The sequence below is a fragment of the Pongo abelii genome, chromosome 3 (genome assembly GCF_028885655.2).
Source record: "Pongo abelii isolate AG06213 chromosome 3, NHGRI_mPonAbe1-v2.0_pri, whole genome shotgun sequence".
Classification (NCBI taxonomy): domain Eukaryota; kingdom Metazoa; phylum Chordata; class Mammalia; order Primates; family Hominidae; genus Pongo; species Pongo abelii.
The window spans coordinates 22,258,207-22,278,863 of record NC_071988.2 but is presented as its reverse complement, the minus strand read 5'-3'; positions in this window follow the sequence as shown (position 1 = coordinate 22,278,863).

Here is a 20,657-nt window from a genome sequence, read left to right as displayed (position 1 = left end):
TATAAGAAATGAGGGAAAAAAAAGTAATTATACTTATCAGCGACTTAATTAATTACATCTAAGGTAAAACTGCAGTTCATGAGAACCACTAAGTGGGTTTTTGAAGACAATCTGCCCTCACTGTACTATATATTAGCTTGGACCTTCAGCAAGCACTTAAACTGTCCAAGATTCAGCCCCACCCCCATTGTTATAATGAGGAAGATAATAGTAACTACACTGTGGAATTTATGAGACTTAAATGAAATGATGTATTTTATCATACTTTGTACAAAAGTAAAATGTAGGCAAATGTTAGTTATACTTAATATTACATTGTCCTTACTGTGTACTCCATTTGAAGGCAGATCACAATTTAACAAGTTTACAACAGGACTTAGATAATAACAGCTATTCATTATTTATTAAATTCTCATTGTGTGCCAGACACTGAGTTAAGCACAGTACAAACATCATCCATTTATTTAACTCATTTAATTCTCAATACAACAATATTAAGCAGGTTGTAAAATTGCACCACCACAATTTTTTTGAAGGAGTCCAGTGGATGAAAAAAGTCAAGCGATTTGTGGAAGGACACATAGCTTGTAAATAACATCCTTGTGAGTCACATTCAGAGCTGTCTGACTTAGGGTGTTTTTTTTGGTTTTTGTTTTTTTTTTTTTTTTTTGAAGACGGAGTCTTGCTCTGTCGCCCAGGCTGGAGTGCAGTGGCACCATCTTGGCTCACTGCAAGCTACGCCTCCCAGGTTCATGCCATTCTCCTGCCTCAGCCTCCCGGGTAGCTGGGACTACAGGCACTCAACACCATGCCTGGCTAATTTTTTTGTATTTTTAGTAGAGACGGGGTTTCACCGTGTTAGCCAGGATGGTCTTCATCTCCTGACCTCATGATCCACCCTCCTCAGCCTCCCAAAGTGTTGGGATTACAGGTTGTGAGCCACCGCGCCCAGCCTTTATGTGCTTTCTTAACCCAAAAACATTCCTTCTCTAGGCGAAGAAAACAATTTTTATATTGTTCCTCGGCATCATAATTGTATCTATCTCTTGGTCTATAGTACTATGACTGCTGAGCAATAGTGATTAGAATTATGCCCATGAGTTAGAGTAAAGTGCCTCGAAATTAAATAATAATAATAATAATAGCTACGGCTGAAATGTATGTGTCTCCCTAAAATGAATATGTTGGAACCTAAGACCTAATGTGATAATATCAAGAAGTGAGGCCTTTAGAAGGTGATTATTTCATGGGATTATAAACCTTATAAAAAGGCCAAAAGGAACTAACTAGGCCCATTTTTGTGCTCCCATCCCTTCTGCCATGTGAAGACACAGCACTCAACCTCTCTGGAGGACAGTGGTAAAGGTGCCATCTTGGAAGCATAGACTGAGCCTTCACCAGACACCAAAATCATTGATACCTTGAGCTTGGACTTCTCAGCTTTCAGAATTGTGAGAAATAAATTTCTGTTCTTTATAAATTACATAGTTTCAGTTATTTTATTATAGCAGCTGATATGGTCTGGCTCTGTGTCCCCACCTAAATCTCACCTTGAATTGTAATAATCCCCAAGTGTCAAGGGTAGGACCAGGTGGAGATAATTGAATCATGGTGGCAGTTCCCCCATGCTGTTCTCATGACAGTAAGTTCTCACGAGATGTGATGGTTTTATAAGGGGCTTCCCCATTCACTCGGCAATCATTCTCTCTCCTGCCGCCCTGTGAAGAGGTGCCTTTCACCATGATTGTAAGTTTCCTGAGGCCTCTCCAGCCATGCAGAACTGTGAGTCAATTAAGCCTCTTTTCTTTATAAATTTCCCAGTCTTAGGTATCTCTTCATGGCACTGTGACAACAGACTAATACACCAGCACTAATATGATGAGACAATAAAAATTAAAAGTATGGTCACCATTCTCTAAGCAATAAAATGGAAAAAAAATTTAGAGTATTTTTTTAAATTGTAACAGTGGGAACCAATGAGGATTTCCTTATGGCCTCACAGTTAAATTAGCACCCTGTTCTAAAGTACCCTAGCTATTGAGGTTCTCACTGTCTTGTATAACTAATATTATATAACACATCTTACTGCTGGAGCTCCCTAGAAACTACTGTGCAATTCCTGATGTTGCTAGTTTGACTCATCAAATATATAGGCATAAAATAAAAGATCAAGAAATACCTAAATTAGACACATATCAGATGGCAGGAGCTTAACTTTCCTTATGCCAAGTTCCCAAACCTTGACAGTGTAAATCGTTTTCTGTTTTGTTTGATTTATCATGCCAGGGGAAACAAGGGTTTGATGTGTTTAAAGTGACTTTGTACCCTTGCATCAAGATAGCTTGTAAGTTCCAGGGTTCACACCACCTCCATCTCTTCCTTTTCGTGTGTGTGTGTGTGTGTGTGTGTGTGTTATGTGTCAGGGAGAGAAGGGGGGCAGGTGTCTCTCTCTTTCACTTCGCTTTCCTTAAGAAGTCTGCCCAGGCATTGCTACTAAGTGGTTTCTTTGTAGACTAGATACAGGAAAAAAAATCAAAGAAGGCAAAGAGACAGGAGAGAAACAGAACAGCAGAAGGGCACAATAACAACCACTGTCCTGGAGAAAGAGTTATTGTGCCACACAATGGTCTGACCATTTCAATGCACAGGGCAGAATAGAGCACACCAAACATTCCTTCGCTCGTATCCTGAAATGTGAAAGGGTTGTCCTAGTTTCAGTCATTTTCTTTTATTCTTCCACTTAAAGAGAGCTAATGAAACAAAAAGCCAAGGCTATACAACCGCTGCTCCCTTAGCAGGCTGTTGAGGAAGTGGCATTTCCATCCTTATTTCTATTCTCAGGTTGTTCCTGAGTCCAAGTAAGCATTTCTTCTAGTGAGACAAACTCTCAGGGATGTCAGGCTCATCTCCTATGTGGGCTCAGACTTTCTCTAAGGTCCAAATGAATGCCACATAATCAGCTGGTCCATAATGATGGAACATTAATATAATGGGAGCCAAGAGTTACCTAAGGTATCATAAATACACTTTTCCTTTTAGAGACTGATGGTATAACCTTTCCATGCTTGTTCCTTTTCTCTTGACTATTTGATAGGTTAGATACAATGTAAGTCATTACTGAGTAACTTAATTAATAAATGAGAGACAAGTTTATGGTGGAATAGACATTTAAAGCCCTGTGAACTAGGGAAATATATTTAACCTTTCTGAGCTTCAATTTCTTAATATGTGATCAGAATAAAAAAGTCTAATTAACAGGGAGGTTTTAAAGTTTAAATTACATGAAATACAAAACTATTGCTTTTCTTACTAATTTAGGCAACAAACATTTATGTATTTGCTATGTCCCAAAACTATGTCCAAGGCACGGATATATTAAAATGAAAACCTCAAAGACCTTATAGTCTAAAACTAAAACAAAATTCTAGAATACAGATTCTCCATGAACTGCCTTGATATGATAATTACATTTTTAGTTTTACATATCTCCAAATAAAACATCATTTAAAAAATATATATATGCAGACAACAAACCACAGAAGTATTTTGTCACAGTTAGAAATGACAAATATAATACAGTGGCTGATGATATCTTAAAATGTTTTTACTCACTACTGCTGTCAAATTACATTAGTGGACTTGGTGCTCGACTTAATGCTTTAGAAAATAAACATGTATATATTTTATAATTGTACATATTTGGTTTTTATGTGTTCAGAAGTGAATGGGGTTATGGCTTTTATCAAATTGCCACAGGGGTTCATAGTATGACAGGTTTAATAATCCTGGCTGTAGAAGAAGAGGTATCAAAGTAAATCAACAATTGCAGAAGGCCAGTGTGCTGGCTCATGCCTGTAATCCCAGCAGTTTGGGAGGCCAACACAGGTGGATCACTTGAGGCCAGGAATCCAAGACCAGCCCAGCCAACATGGCAAAACCCTGTCTCTACTAAAAATGCAAAAATCAGCCGGGTGTGGTGACACACACCTGTAATCCCAGCTACTTGGGAGGCTGAGGCAGTAGAATCGCTTAAACCCAAAGGCAGAGGCTGCAGTGAGCCAAGATTGAGCCACTGCACTCCAGCCTGGGGGACACAGCTGTCTCAAAGATAAATACATAAATAAAATTATAAAAGTAAGTAAATCAGCAATTCCAATACGTTAGAATTAATACTATCACAACAGTATAGTTAATGACATGTAGGGATATAATGGGATCCTAGCCCAAGTCAATGTGAGTGTGGTGGTGGTGGTGGGGGTGTGTGGGTGTGTGGGTGTGTGTGTGTGTGTGTGTGTGTGTGTGTGTGTGGGTGTGTGTGCACGTGTGGTGGGGGTGCTGGAGAGGACAGCCCTAGGTGGTTGGTCTTGGAAGACTTCAAAGAGAAATTTCTTTAGCTAAGGCTTAAATAGAAGATTAGAGTTAGCCAGGCCAAAAATAGAGATCCAGGTGAAGGGTAAGATATGGAGAAAAGGGATGAACTTTGCATGGCTTATACAAAGGCAGGGATGTGTGAGAAGGCTGGATATGCCTGGGAATCTGTATGGCCTGGGAGAATTCGGAAGATAAGACCAGGGAAATAAACAATCACCAGACCAGGAAAAGGTTTGGATGCCTTTCTAAGGAGTTTGATCATTTTCCTAGATGTGGTACAGAGCCACTGAAGTATTTTTAGCAGAAGGATGTGTTTTGGAAAGATTGCTCTGCCTGCATTGTGGAGGATCAGGGTGTAGCAACTGCAGGGGTGGTGGGAACCAGTGAGAGAGGAATGAGATAAATTAGGAGTCCATGGTAGTAACCCAGGCAAGAAATGAGGAAGGCCTGAATCATGGCAGAGGCGGAGTGTGAAATTACTTTGTGAAGTGTAAAATGCTACTATGGTGTTAAGAGAAGAAAGGAAATAAAGAAGGAAGAAAGAAAAGGAAGAAAAGAGGGAGGGAGAAAGAAGAAACAGAATGAAGATGAGTAAGGCAGGAGAGGAAGTCAGAGAGGAATAGTAGTCTTAAGCTAAATAGACATTAGAAGTCAAAGTGTTTCATTAAATTGGCTAACAACTGTTGGTCTACCCTAGAGGTGCAATAGGATTACTAGTAACCCAGGCCTCAGCCAGTTCTCCAGATGACTGCTGATTGGCTCAAATGAAAGCTAATCAGAAACCCTCTTCAATGATTCAACTGCTACACAAATAGCCACAGCTAAGGTGAGCTCAGCAAAAGAAAGCCGTTGCCAAACACACAACCTCCCAAAGGCAACAGGAAAGACAGCACAGTTTGTTTTTTGTTTTTTTTTTTTGGACAATTAGCAGTGGCTAGGTTTGTTTACATATTCCTGGAGACTGACTAAACATGCACACACACATGCACACACAAACACACCCCCCTAGAGTTTTGTATTTAAGAGACATAATATAGGCTGTATTTCACATTGGATTCAGTATGAGAGTTGCAGGAGCACATCTACAGGAATAATTTGACCCAGAAGAAGGAAATCAATACACACCCTTTCTAACTTGCAAAATGTGGATGAAAAAAATGCTAAAAGCAATCATGCAAAGTAATATCTGAGGATTGCTGCAGGAAAATCAAACTGTTTTTACTGAGCTCAATTGTCAGATTCTTTTAGTTCTTTTTTCTTTTCTTACATTTTCTTTGGTATTAATTATTGGTGTGAAACAGGAATTACCTATTAGACACCATTAAAGCTATTTCTAAGAACTTTGAGCTTATTGAAATCTATTCTTTTGTCTGACTCTTTTCCAAACAAATGATATTCTGCTTTCATCTTGATGAATTCCTGAATAATTGAATAATTTTCCAGAAGAGAGCAGGTCTGATTTTAGAAATACCCAAAGTCAAAAATGCTAAAAAGAGTCCCCATTCAGAAGATGGTTATGCAAATGAATGAAGTTACATGTAATTCCAAAAGAGATCTTAATTTAAACAAAGCTCCCCATTCCACTCCAAAGATTCTATTCAAAGTTCACAATTCAGCCGATCCAAATCCACTTTTCAACGGATTAGCTTTTATATAAGGGAAGGGTGGAAGGAAGATGGATTATGCCAAATAAAATATGAAAAGTAAAGGAAATTGTTACTATGCAAGTTAGTAAATGCAAAGTTCACATCAGAAAGGCATTAATTTTGTTTTAAAAGATGTCAACATAGAGAGCTGGTTAAGGATAAAGCATATATAAAGGGTGTTATTTCCCTATTAAGTAGATTAATATTTAAATCCGTGTTTTAAACAATTTTGATGGTACTTCTGAAGCTAAAGCCTCCTACATTCTCATTCCCAAGATTTTGGATGCAAAAAAAATGTACGCAAGTTCAATATATGAAACCCTTTCCATTTTGAGTAACTGGGTTTGCGTGAACATCTGCCAGCCCAACAGAAAGAAAAGCTCTGATTTTATACAGTTTTTATAAAGCCAGAAGCATTTTCTAACACATTCCAAAAGCCCCCAATGATGTTTCACCCAGTTCCTCCTGAAGGTTGGTACATAATTAATGAGGTGGTGGAAGTTCTCTAGAATTAGTTTTCATCTAAATAAAGGTGCCCGATGTTTATCTGTACCCTTTGTACTCATTGTTGCCTTGAATATACCAAGCTTCCTGTTGGTATAGGGAACTATCGATTTGCTGACTAATCTTTTTATCTGATCATTATAGATTGTAACTCTCAGTCTATAACCTTTACACACACTGCTATTGTGGTTAAATAAAGCACAATACAAAATAATTAACATGTTCCTGTATCGATATTTCTCTTCCAGGCAAGAGCGGAGAAGTAAAACTTTGATTTGACAACTGGACATTTGTATTTTTAGAAAAAAGTATAAATAGAAGATGAATAGATGAATATACAATCTTTAGTTTCTTAATATAAATTACTCAGGAAGAAATAGTGTGTAGCCTTGGGGAAATCAACAGCTTCTTCAATTGGATTGCTTCTGTCACTGTATGGACACAGTCTTGTTTGATGTCCTCCTACCATTTGTCTTGTATAGAGTCTTTTATCTAAATCCAAAGTAATGCAGCCATCAGGGCTGCAATTCAATAATGGCTCCACAGGAGCTGTCATCCACAGTTTGCTATTCATCTTGTAAAAGGCTTTGAGTTTTCAAAGTACCAACTAAGGTTGGCATTTCAATGCCACGAACAGATCACTTAAAGTTCTTTTGTGTTCACAAGAAAGGAAGTGAAATGGAGAATGGGGGGAGATTAAATGGCCAACCTACTACTCTATCTGACTACCTAGGGGTAACCCCAAGCTTCCCAAGGGAGCAAAGACATTAGTTGATCTGACCCACTCGGTAATGAGACATTGCAATGAATGGGAGACACATTGAGTGGTGTTTACTTCACACTGAGTTCCACTGCTATAATTAAGAGGCAACAAATTCATAAAAATTGAGCAGAAAAACAGTTAAAAAAAATGAGGAGGAGGAGAATTTCTTGGGACATTTTTAGAAACAAAGGATTTTAGAAATAAGAGTATTTTTAAGGAGTTTAGAGATGAATGAACTGAAGCTGATGGGATGTATTCATAAGCTCACATCTCATGCATGGCTGTGTGAACAGGCTGGACTAAAACTACTATCATTGGATCTGATTGTTGAGCTCTTTTACTGGAGGTGTGGATATTTTCCGGTTCCATTCAGACTCATTTCCTAGTCCTTCTGTGACCATATGTATGTTGAGAACACTAGTCTAAGAAAGGGTCAGGGAAAGGTTTCTGTCACGGTGAAGAGATCATGTCAAATGCAACTTTGTCAGATTTACGAAACTCAACTATTTTGTGATCCCTAAAGGTATAGAGACTTGGAGACACCTCTGACCCAAGCACCAAACTGCCACACAAATTTATTATGACTCTGGTCCTTAGCTTGCACTTTTGGAATGAGGAGGTTGGCTGAGAGGAGCTATAACATAATTTTTAAAAAGTTCAGAGTAGTAGTGGAAACCCAGATTATAAACCCAGCTCTCATTCTGATTAGCTATATAATCTTGGGCAAGCCATTTAGTTTCTGGGCTTTAATTTTCTTATCAAAGTAATGAGGGATTTAGAATGAAACATTTCCAACATTCTTTTCTTCTCAAACATGTTATGATTCTGTGAATGTAGTAAGTGATGGCTACATTATCTGTGCAAGTCATAGGTCAATCTGTTCATTCATGCATCATCAAAATATCAACAACTATTTATCAAGTTCTTTCTATTTGTTAAGCCCTGTGTTAGTGGCTAAGAATAGGTTGTAAAAGCATATTTTGTCCCTGCCGTCATCAAACTTGCAGTCTAGTGAGGGAGACAAACATTTTATCAATAATGACACCAGTCATAAATATAAAATTGTGATAAATGCTAAAACTGTAACAAATGCATGGTGCTGTGAAAGCGTTAACAGGTGAAATTAACCTGGTGGAAGTGGTATCAGAGACTTCTCTAAGGATGTAATAGCTAAACAGAGATAAGACTGGTGAGATGATTTTCTTCGCCATCTGAATCAGCCTAACCTTCGCCCTCAAAAAAAAAAAAAAAAAAAATGAAGAATCACTGAGATTTTAAACACGATGTAGCGTAATCAGATCTCCTTCTGTCTCAGTTTAGAAAGACCATTCTGCCAAAAGTGAAGAGAAAGAGTTGAAAGAGAGCAAAACTAGAGGTAAAATTAATCTTCATGAGACAAGTGAAATTAATTTGCAGCAGAAATGTAAGGAGATAAAATGGTGCTTGAACTTGCAATATAAAGAGTTAGGGCAGGACACAAGTGTGTCCTGTGTGTGATTGCTCCTTCAAGTCTATCTCTCAGGGGCAAACCCTAAATTTAAAAGTATCATTTCCTTGCAGTTTGCAACCAAATTATAAAGTTGTTTGTCAATTTACAAATATTTATTTAAAGAAACATGCATTAACCTTAAAGAATTTTTTTTTAATCCTTTTCCTACTCATGCACTGTTTAATGATGGGCTGCCCTGGGGGCAGATGTGAATATCTGTGGCACTAATAAATAATTCTGGTGGATTCTAAAGCTGAATCAGTAGTGTATTATGGTTGGGCCAAAATGAGCATCCGATAAAATTTTGCCAATTGTGAAGTATGGTCTATAAACTGTAAAATGTTATTTTGTAAGCATGCTTCTCAGGAAGGTCATGGGCAAGTCTTGACTGCTTATTTTAAAAGCTGTTCATAGTGACTGACATATTACTAAAAAGGAAGAATTTCCAAGCAGATCTAAAATATTTCCTCACAGTAACTTCTAGATGTTCTGTCACATCTACTGTTAAAGTAGAGAAGATAACTTACTTTGGCTTGAAAGTTTCTTTCCAATTTTATTACCATTCTTTTCACCAATACACTCATTTTTCCAAATTGGCCTTCTCAGCTTTCCAAACTAAGTTTCATGTGATTCCATAGCCATCTTTTCTATCAACTCATGCCTGCATGCTTCATCTGTCTCATACTCTCCTATTCAACTCCTGTCATTCTTCTGGCTCGTGTTCATTTTGTTCCTCCTCAAGGAAGATGCTCAATCGTCTTCTTAGTCCTATTAAAATCTCTCCTCTAAATTTCTGCAGGTTTTATTAGCTATAATATCATTTATCTTTAAAACTTTATAACTGCATTATTTTAAATATGTATATATTATATGTTCAATTATATGTATTTGGAATATATATGTGTATACACACACACACACACACACACATCTTTCCAAGTAGATTGAGAGATTCTTTAAGAAATGGGAGAAGAGTTATTTGCTTTTCATTTCTTTATTTTGACAACATCTGAAAAAGAGTCACCTAAAAGAATGGACAATGGATATTTGACAATATTTTTTAAATAATAGACAATAAACAGCTAAAATAGTACCTATTAAAGAATGTTTTAAATTCTTCCAAGATTAGATAAAATATCTTCAATATAAAGACCAACATTATAATTATGATATTGCCAAAGAAATTGGTTGATTTGGGTTTTTTTCCTAAAGAATGTCAAAGTTTTTTCTAGTACAAGTGTTCCTAAAATCAAGAGTTAATACAGTGATCAGGGAAATAAAAATAGAATAGGAATTATAACATCTGGCCCAAAACACCTCTACTGCTACTCAGAGCATTCATATAATAAATACAGCCTTTGTTAAAATTAATGTTTTGGACCATTATTAAAGGGCTTCATGGGATTAGCTAGATATTAATAAAACTACAGAGACAGTCATACTCAATCTCCTCAGAACCCATAAAATTATAGTTTCTATGACTTCCCTTGAAAGCTCCAAGATGAAGAATATGAAACCTCAAATTCATTGAAGGTTTGGAAAATTATTGTAGAGCTTTAATAGGACATGGAAGAGGACATCAGTGTTACCAGCTGGTCTTTGTTCTTACAGCTCCTAAGATGGTGGCAGGCCGCTTCCAAGATGGTGGTGGTCTGCTCCCAAGATGGCAGCAAGCCTTTTGTTCTCTGACCTGGGTTCTTGGCTGGATTCCAAGGAATGGAACCTTGGGCTATGCAGTGAGTGTTATAGCTCTATTAGAAGCCATGGGTCACAGAAAAGAACTGTGGAACCCACTGACTAGTGTTCAACTCAATTAGGACGAACCCAGGCACTTAGCTGTGCAGGAACAACGGCAAGCCTTTAGCCTGATTGGGAGTGACAATGGGCACCTCGCTGGATCAGAAGCACAGCGGACACCCTGCCAGATCCAGAGGGGTGGAAGTAAATGGCGGGTCTGGGATGGCAGCGAACAGCAGGGGTGGATGGCGAGCAAAAGCTCAGCTTGAGCCGTAACAAACATGGACCAGAAGAGCGTGCAGTTGCAAGATTTAACAGACTGAAAACAGAGCTTCCATACAATGGAAGGGGACCCAGAGGGGGTTGCTGCTCCCTGCTCGAATGCCTGGGTTTATATCCTGATCACTGTCCCTCCCCCAATGCTCTCAGGAGATACATGATTTGACTATTTCTTTACCTCCTGTTTTAGCCTAATTTGTATTTTAGTGAGCCCTTTTTACTACCTGATTGGTTGAGTATGAGCTGTGTTACAAGCCCCCTGTTTAAAGGTAGTTGCAGTCACCTTTCCCAGCTAGGCTTAGGAATTCTTAGTCGGCCTAGGAAATCCAGCTAGTCCTCTCTCTCATCAGCAGAGCTATATGGGTCTTACCTTGGGCAACAAGACCTTACTGATCTAGTTCCTGCCTTCATCATCTCATCTTCCAAAATTCAGCTTGGCTCCAGCCTCCCTGGGGTTTTTTTTTTTTTTTTCCTGGACTTTGAGCATGCAGAATTTATTCACATCTGGCTATTTACTCTGCTTTGAATGTTCTTTGCGGAGATCCTTGCATGGCTAACTTTTTTCTTGTTCTTGGTTTAACTGAAACATCACCGACTAGGACTGGCCGCCTCTGACCACTCAATATGACGTAAGATTCTTCCCCATCAATCTCAATTGCTGTTATCAAGATTTGTTTTTTTCCTAGTATGGTGTATCATATGTGCATACATATACGTGTGTGTGTGTGTGTGTGTGTGTAAAACATGTCCGTATCTGATCCAGTGCAATCACTCATGCATTCTTTTCTCTGGAGTATACAATCTCATGTCCATCTAAAACATTTCTGCTTTGGCCTATCTACCAAGAAAGCAGTGGCTAATTCATTTCAGGTCTTCCAAATTTCCCAGATGGAAGTCAGACATCATTAATTAAAATTTCTTCAAAATGCAAGTGTCTCACATTTGGCTCATACTGGTCCACTTAAGATCCTCTCTCTTGACTTTCGATGAAAGATAAAGTAACCCTACCTCTCACCTCTTGCATGGGGCTATGACACAAAGTTCCCCAAAGACACCTTCCTCCCAGTTTCTTTATTCCTGTGCTTCTTTTGTGCACTCTGAGTGAGTTGGAGTAAAGAGTGTGCTGTTATTCTCCGGACACTACTGTAAGTTCTATTTGGTGCTCTGTCTCACATCTCTGTTACCTAATATGTGGCACTTTGGATCTTAATTATCATCTCTATTTTAATAATTTAACATCCTTATATATTTTTAACAAACATATTTTATTCCTTAGGGAAAAAAACTTCTTCCTCAGATCTCACTCTTGTTTTGTATTGGGAAGCTCCAAGCAACAGGAGAAAAGCTGGAGAAAGACAGAAGTTTAGAAGAGACATGGAAAGGGAAAGAAAAAAAAAAGAAAGCAAATGATAACAACAAAAACAAACCCTGAATTTATCAGCTCCAAAGCAAATACAGGGCCGCTGTTAATTTTAGGAGAGAAGGTATGTATCAGCTCAGTGAATTAGGTCATCAGTTCTCAAACATTTTGATGTTGGAATTCCTTTAAAAATTCTTAAAAAATAACAAGGAACTCAAAAGGCTTATGTTTACTTGGATTATATCTATCAATATTTACTGTATCAAAATTAAAATGGAGAAATTTTAAAATATAAGAATATATAAGTGTGCATCCTATTAACCATCAAAGTAATGACATTATCACACTTCATGTAACTTCTGGAAAACTGCGCAATTCATTCATGAGAAAAAAAAGCAAAAAAAGTAAATAATTCTTAGTATTATCATGAAAATAGTTTTTATCTCATTGTCCTCTTTGTCAGGCCTCTGAGCCCAAGCCAAGCCATCACATCCCCTGTGACCTGCACGTATACGCCCCAGATGGCCTGAAGTAACTGAAGAATCACAAAAGAAGTGAATATGCCCTGCCCCACCTTAACTGATGATATTCCACCACAAAAGAAGTGTAAATGGCCGGTCCTTGCCTTAAGTGATGACATTACCTTGTGAAAGTCCTTTTCCTGGCTCATCCTGGCTCAAAAAGCTCCACCATTGAACACCTTGCAACCCCCACTCCTGCCCACCAGAGAACAAACCCCCTTTGACTGTAATTTTCCTTTACCTGCCCAAATCCTATAAAACGGCCCCACCCTTATCTCCCTTCGCTGACTCTCTTTTCAGACTCAGCCCGCCTGCACCCAGGTGAAACAAACAGCCATGTTGCACACACAAAGCCTGTTTGGTGGTCTCTTCACACGGACGCGCATGAAACTCTTCGAAGGTTTTTAGGGACCTACAGGAATCCCAAGACTCTATTCCAAGAACTGCTAAATGAGGTGGTCAGTAACTAGTTTCATTTTAGGAGAGGGCTTACCAAAATACAAATTTGAGCTATAACTACTCACTGGCAAATTTTCGTCTCAGGCAACTGCTTATAAGTGTAAACCTTTCTAGAACTCTCAAGCTAGAATAAAGAATCAAACTGATTTAAAAAAAAAATTTTAAATAATTTAACATAAATCTTAATTTGTCTTCCCTATTATACCTTATTCATTGGCTCTGAAGGAAAATAATAAACATAACAATTTCTACATTTATATTGGCATATAATCTATGCTTATTGATAAACCACAAAAACAAAACATTGATTTACTTTCTTTTTCTCTGCTTTGAGTAAGGTCTAAATAGACTTGCAACATAAACGTTAAATTTAGACTCTGTCCAATAGCGTTAGGGGATCTCTCCTCAAAGGTAAAAATGTAATAGCTCTGTGTTACCCACAGTTCCAGCATTTTCTACCTTCCCTTCACAAAGGAAGGCTAGCCTAATTTACGAAACACCCCAGGGGACATTCCAAGTATCAACACCTCTGCCCTGGGTGATTTATTAAGATAGTATTTAGAAATTATCCTCCAATAATCATTCTTTCCCATTTTGTAGTTAAATTGTCACCTATAGACTTTTAAAATAAGAATACGTTCCCTGAGGGGAGGTTATAGGAAAAAGGGGGTGACGTTCTCATATTTAAATCTCAAAATGCTTAGATTGTTTTCTAAATTTTTTTCAGAATAAAATGATGCAATTATGGAAAGCATCAAGCAAAGAGTAAGCATTGTTTTTTGGCTGAATAACTTTTAACTTAGTATTTTTGTTCCTTTGAGAGTTTCAATGTAATTACTATAAAGGTCAACAAACATGAACGTTCCTAATTTTTTTTCTAATTTTAGAATCAATATATGTTTCTTATGAAAAACTTTTAAAATAGAAAAATGCATACAGAAGTAAATTGTTAAAAATTCTTAATCCTATCTTTTGGAGATAAGATACTGGAATTATGTTTTATTTAAAATATTGAGGTGCAATATTAATTTTCTTTTTGGCTCTACTTAATTTTTTTGTTTAATCTGGCTATTGTGTTTTTAAATTATTCCATGATTCATTCCTAAAGTGTGGGATATGATGAGGTTTCTCTTCAAATAATCTGATCAATCATTTATTCTTTAATTCATAGTGCCCTCCCTTTCCTCCTTTTTTCCTTTTTGCCTTTGTTAGATGCCCAGGCACACCACAGTACCAAGCGTTATCAGTACCAGCTCACATTCCTTTTCTTATTTGGAAAGAGGACTAACTTCCCAGCTCATTACAGACACCCCTTCCCCTTCCTTTTCACTTTCTTCTACATGCCCACCCCATCTAAAAAAACAAAATCAAATGTTTAGCCAACTGGGATTAGTTTACATTGTACAACCCGACCCCAGCCAATGGGGAAAGTGTACAGGAGCAGGACTCGCATCAGGAATAATGGCTCTCGTGCCCCTTTGTTCAGGTGTGCTCTCATGGCAACTGGCCAAGGAGGCACCCCTCTGCACAGAAGTAAAATTGCTTGCTAACAATCTTTTGTTTGAGTGTTCAATTTCCTTAGGATTTTGAGCATTATTCCTAACATAAAGGTTTAGTTTGCTGTTGCTGTTTTTTTTTCAAATATACTAAATCATTTTTAAAACGTTTTTATTCTTTATTATGTTTTGAATTATTTTTAAGGTCTCCATTTTAAGCAACTGAATTTCATATCTAACAATTTAATTGAAGTTCTTGAGTATCTAATCTTGGTTTTTTGTAGTATACACTGACTCTCATTCCTAGTGAATTCTTAGTAAATTTTATAATTTTGGATTAGGAATTCATCTTCAGAAAGATTTGCAGAAATCCTATATGGCCTGAGTGGAGGGTCTCTTACTAGAGTTGTTTTGTGATTACAGAGATATTACTACCTATCCTGAAACCACTCTTTATATTTAATGCAACATTCACTCCTAAAAGACTTAACTGAATACCAAGGCACTGTTCTAATCACTGGAGGCTACAGTAGTGAACACACCAGATAAAACACCTGCCTTCACATTACTTATATTCTATGTTGCAGAGGCAGAGAAAATAAACAAACAAGATACATAGTACAATAGAGATAAATGCTACTAAAGAAAGAAGACCTGAAATTCTGGGATTGGAAATTGATACGTCGACAAAAAGAGTCAAACTCTGTAAAATATTTGAAGAAATTTATTCTGAGCCAAATATAAGTAGCCATGGCCCATTACACAGCCCTCAGGAGGTCCTGAGAACATATGTCCAAGGTGGTTGGGGTGCAGCTTGATTTTACACACTTTAGGGAGGCATGAGACATTAATCAAATACATTTAAGAAATATATTAATTTAGTCCAGAAAGGCAGGACTATTTGAAAAGGGCAGGGAAGTTTGAGGGGCTCCTAGGCTACAGGTAAATTTAAATATTTTCTGGCTGACAGCTGGTTGAGTTTTTCTAAAGACCTTGGATCAAAAAAAGGAATGTCTGAGTTAAGAGGTTGTGGAGACCAAAGTTTTATTATGCACATGAAGCCTCCAGGTAGTAGGCTTCAGAGAGAATAGGTTGTAAAATGTTTCTAATCAGACTTAATGCTGGTGTTAATGCTGGAGGGGTATAATGAGGCAAGTCCGACCCCCACTTCCCTTCATGTCCTGAACCAGTCTTTCAGGTTACATTTTAAAAGAGCCCTGGCTGAGGAGGAAGTCCATTCAGATGGTTGGGGAGGCTTAGAATTTTATTTTTAGTGTACAGATATATTGGAAAGAGTACTGTGAGTTTGGAGAATCTTCTACCTCGTGAGTAGTATAAAGCCAGACTTGTTTAATGGCAAGCCCATAGATCAAAATTTTCAGGGATACATTTTCCCATCTGGAATCAAGGCTAGCCCATGTTTTTGTGTTATTTCCTTTTGCTAGTAGGTGATTTTCTTAAACAATAGATTACCCTTTAAGGATCTTATTTTTAACTGGATGGGAAAGGAGCTCTCAGTTTTAACTTTGTGAATTAAAATGGCTATGACCGTAAGCCTCTACTCCTGCCCATCCAAGTCCATGAAACAAAAAGCCTTAGCTTCCAGCACTAGCCAACCCCTTACAGGGCACAAATCTCAACTTAGCCCTGATAACTGTTCATGTTTTGGGTTTGCTCCAAATTTTTGATGTAACATATTTAGTCTGCCAGAAATAGGCTAAAGATAAAGGAATGAGGACTCAAGACATTTTTCTGGGCCCAAGGAGGAAATAATTGTACTCCTTTGCCTGTAGAAAAGAGGTCTGAAAGGATAGGTTGCGGTGAGTCAAAGTGTTCATGCTAAGGTAGGGGCCTGGATCCTTATTACCTTCAGCAGCCAAAAATCTCCCTGAGTAGAAGAAATCTCAGAAGCATTTTAATGGCAGATGGGAAGATGAGTGGGACATGACCCCCTTCTGTCTGGGACAGGAAGGAGACGATTTCTCACAATGTCCCACACCAACTGTAGGCAGCTGCAGTGGAGTAGAAGTAACAAGGGCTTGTATTGGCAGCAAGGATGTCTGAGATACAGTCTGGCACTGAGTCTCCCATGGCCTCTGTAGGGAGTTGGGGATATTCTAAAACTTCCTGCATGTCCAGGGAGGAAGCAATGACAATTAAAATTGAAAGCCGGTGGATCGCCTATGGGGTTGCTATCATGTGGTTTCGGATGAACTACTCAAGCCTCGTGCCAGATTAACAATGAAATGAACAATGTGATTGTATCGTGGAGAACCAACGCTATCAGTCAGAGCTGGAGCCCAGCCAGCAGGGGCAGACAGCGAGCTCCTCACTGATCTTTACTACTGCAAGGAGAACAGATGGCCAACTTCACCAGCAGCAGACCTAGTCAAGAGGCAACCACCACCAAAACCACCCTCCCTGTTTTGCCAGTATAAGATGTCAGACCTGTGGACAGAGCTCAGGGCAGAAGACAAAACAGGAGAATCTTGAAATATAGGCTTCACTTAGATGGAAGCACTCAAATTCACAAAGTTGACAAGACTTAGGTTTAGTCATTAGGAGAAATAGGGCCTCAAGAACAAGGTTTATTTTCATTAAAAGGGGAAATAAAGAGAAGTAAACCTTGGCACTGGCATTTATAGAATATTGTGACAGGAAATTTTATACTTGCTACATGAGAATATAATATTCTTGCTCAGGACCAACTCACTGATGGTAAAATAGTGCTTAATGTGGGCAGACTTGAATCCAAGGCAACAAAGTTCAAGTTTTCATTTGCCCTGAAGGAGGCTGTTTCCCTGAACCCTTTTGCAGGACTCACAGCAGTGTTGCCTCGTTTACTCAGCCTCATGCTCTCAACTCCTCATGGGAAGGAGCGTGCAAGCAAACAAGGTGGGAACTGGATAAGCACTGGAACCAGCGGGCTGCTTCAGCCCCAGTAGGAGCGAACTCCCTGGCAGCAACCAGGTGGGGGTTCCTGCAACCCCCGAAGTCCCAGAGGGCATGTTACAGTATTCTGTTAGTTCTGCCATGCACGGATGGCTTAAATATTAACAGCTCAGTGGGCCCTTTGCCTCTTCACATAAGGCAGCTGCCCTCCACCAGCAAGAGCAAAGGGCCGGTGTGACAGCCTTTTGTATCCACACTTGTGGCTCCTGAGCTCCTGTCCAGCATCCAGGAAAACTGAGGTCGCACAAACAAATTGAAGGACAGTAAATGTGGGGGATTTTATTGCTGATGAAAGTGGTTCTTGATGGGAAGGGGAGCTGAAAAGGGGATGGGGGAACTAGGTAATCTTCCCCTGACATCCATCTCTCTCTGGCCAGATTCCTCAAAGTTATACCGTCAAGCTCCCCCTCTGACATCAAGCCACTTCTCTCCTACATCCAGCCATAGTCCCCAGTGTTCAGCTGCTTCTCCCCTAGGCCAGCTGAGTCTGGGGTCTTTATAGGCATATAAAGAATGGGATGGGGCAGGGCCATGGGTGGTTTAGGAAAAGGCAACATTTCACTGGGGACACAGGGATAGAAGTTCTCACTTTGGGCTGTGGGTTTCATGCTTTTTGGCTTGAAGGTGGGGTTTTGTCAGGGACTCGCCCTTTTCTTACTGGAATTTCTCTGCCCCTTGTCCCTACTAGCACCATAGTACTTACCACTTTCAAATGTACTATGTTACATTTGTGTTTATATATTTTTAATTGTCACTTTCTCTTTTACTCCCACCCCAAGGGTAAGCTCTATGAAAACTGGGAGTTTTATTTGGTTTATTATTATTAGCAGGGAGTTGTATTCTAGTGTCTGGCACATACTAGATGCTCAATAAATATTTGTTGAATGAATAATTTGACAAATGAATTAATAATTGGAATCTTCAGGAAACTCTTTAAAGTGCAAATATCTTCCCTCTGCCCCACAACATTTCTGGAGCAGATCCTGAGTCTGGGATTGTTAACTAGCTCCCCAGATGATTCTGATGCACTTTGAAGTTCAAGAATCATTGTGTGACTGAGCTGGTGGATAGAGTAGGCATAGAAAACCAGGTAAAGGGAGAGGCATTTTATGGAAATATACTTGGAAAGCAGGGACTTAATGTAGATTTGGCAATAAATCTCTCCATAAGACAAACTCATTGCCTGCCTTTAATTTCTACCTCAATGAAATATTTGTCATTTTCATATTTATATAGATCAGAGAAAATCATGTATTAGGTATGACAAATTTTAAAGGTGCTCGCCTGCCTTTTGACAGCTTTTTCATGCTTCCTTTTCCCTGGAATGTCATATCTTCACTTGGAGGCCTCACAGGTGTCTCAAAATTAACATGTCTTACATAGAATTTTTCATTCCCATTCCATCCAAAAAGTAATATTTTATAGAAAACTTAACACTACATAGCAGTTATCAGAATTTGAAATTATTTTTAGATATGTGTTTATTATCATTTTATTGTAGTCAGAGCACTTATTAGATCTACTCTTTCCACACATTTTTAAGTGTACAATACATTATTGTTGACTATTGGTAAAATGTACGGCTGATCCCTCAAAGGTATTCAACTTGCTTGACTGCCACTTTATGCCTGTTGATTAGTAACTCCCTATGTCCATCTGCTTCCAGTCCCTGGTAACCACCATTCCACTCTATGATTCTATAAATGTGGCTATTTTAGATACCTCATATAAGTGGAATCATGCAATATCTGTCTTTCTGTGACTGGCTTTCTTTATGTAGTATAATGTCATCAAGTTTCATCCATGTTGTCGCGTATGACAGAATTTTCTTATGACTGAGTAGTGTTCCACTGTATGCATATACCATGTTTTTTACATTCATTCATCTGTCAATGAACATTTAGGTTGTTTCCACATCTTAGCTTTTGTGAATAGTGCTGCAGTTAACATAAGAACACTAATATCTGACTTTCCGATTTCAGTTCTTCTTTCTCATCTCTGACTGTGCAGGGGTCAGCGCCCTTAATCCTCCTGCTGTTCAAGGGTCAACTGGATATACTTTGTGCCATGAGAGTAATATGTATACATTGTAGACATGCATATACATTGTACAGTTAGTTGCATGGAGGAATGCATCATAAGTTTATTAATTCATGTACCTTGTCAAAAATTAGGAAATAGAGAACAAAAATCATAACATAATAAATTCAGCTCTTTAAAGAAAAGCTGTCGACAATATTTTGGTCTATATCCTGCCATTCTTTTATGTTTTTAGGTTTACTTTTGTGGTAAGAACATTTAAAATGAGATCTCCCTTTTTGACAAATTTTTAAATACAGTTCAATTGCTGAGTAGAGGTACAGTGTTGTACAACAGATATCTAGAACTTAATTCATCTTGTTTAACTGAAGCTGTATGCCTGTTGATTAGTAACTCCTCAAGGATATATTTTTAAACTGATATTCTTATAAACAAATTCTAAAAATTTGGTTTCACAAAGTATTTTTAAGTTTGCAGTGATATTACCTATCTCCATATATAATCAAAATCCTAAGACCACCTTCTGTTGATAGAAAAGTCACACCTTTTTCAAAGAATGTTCTTCTCATAATTCTTCTGTAAAGCATATAATATTAGATATTTTTCTCTCCAAATTACAAATCAAAACCAGATTTTATTATTTCTTAACTATCACCACAATTTGTTTTGGTAGACATTATAGTGTTCACCAACGTCTGTTTCTTTTCTCATCCTAATTCTCTACCACTATGCAATTGGGTGAAGTCATGAGACTAGGTCTGGTCAGTGGCTGTGGTCATATATGACAGGACATTGCTGGGCAGAAGTATCAAAGAGATGGTCAATACGTCTCTAGCTGTCTCTTCTTCTATCATGTTGACTGAGCAGAGGAGATCTTCCAGACGATATAGGTGGAGGATGGTAGAACCTTCCTCAGCCCAGATGACTGCCTTAGTAAGTAGAAGGCAGTTGCCCTTCATGAGAGAATTAAGCCCTGATTTGTGAAAACAAATGTACTTCTCACCTGTGTGTCTAAAGTGATAACAGTATGTAACACCCTT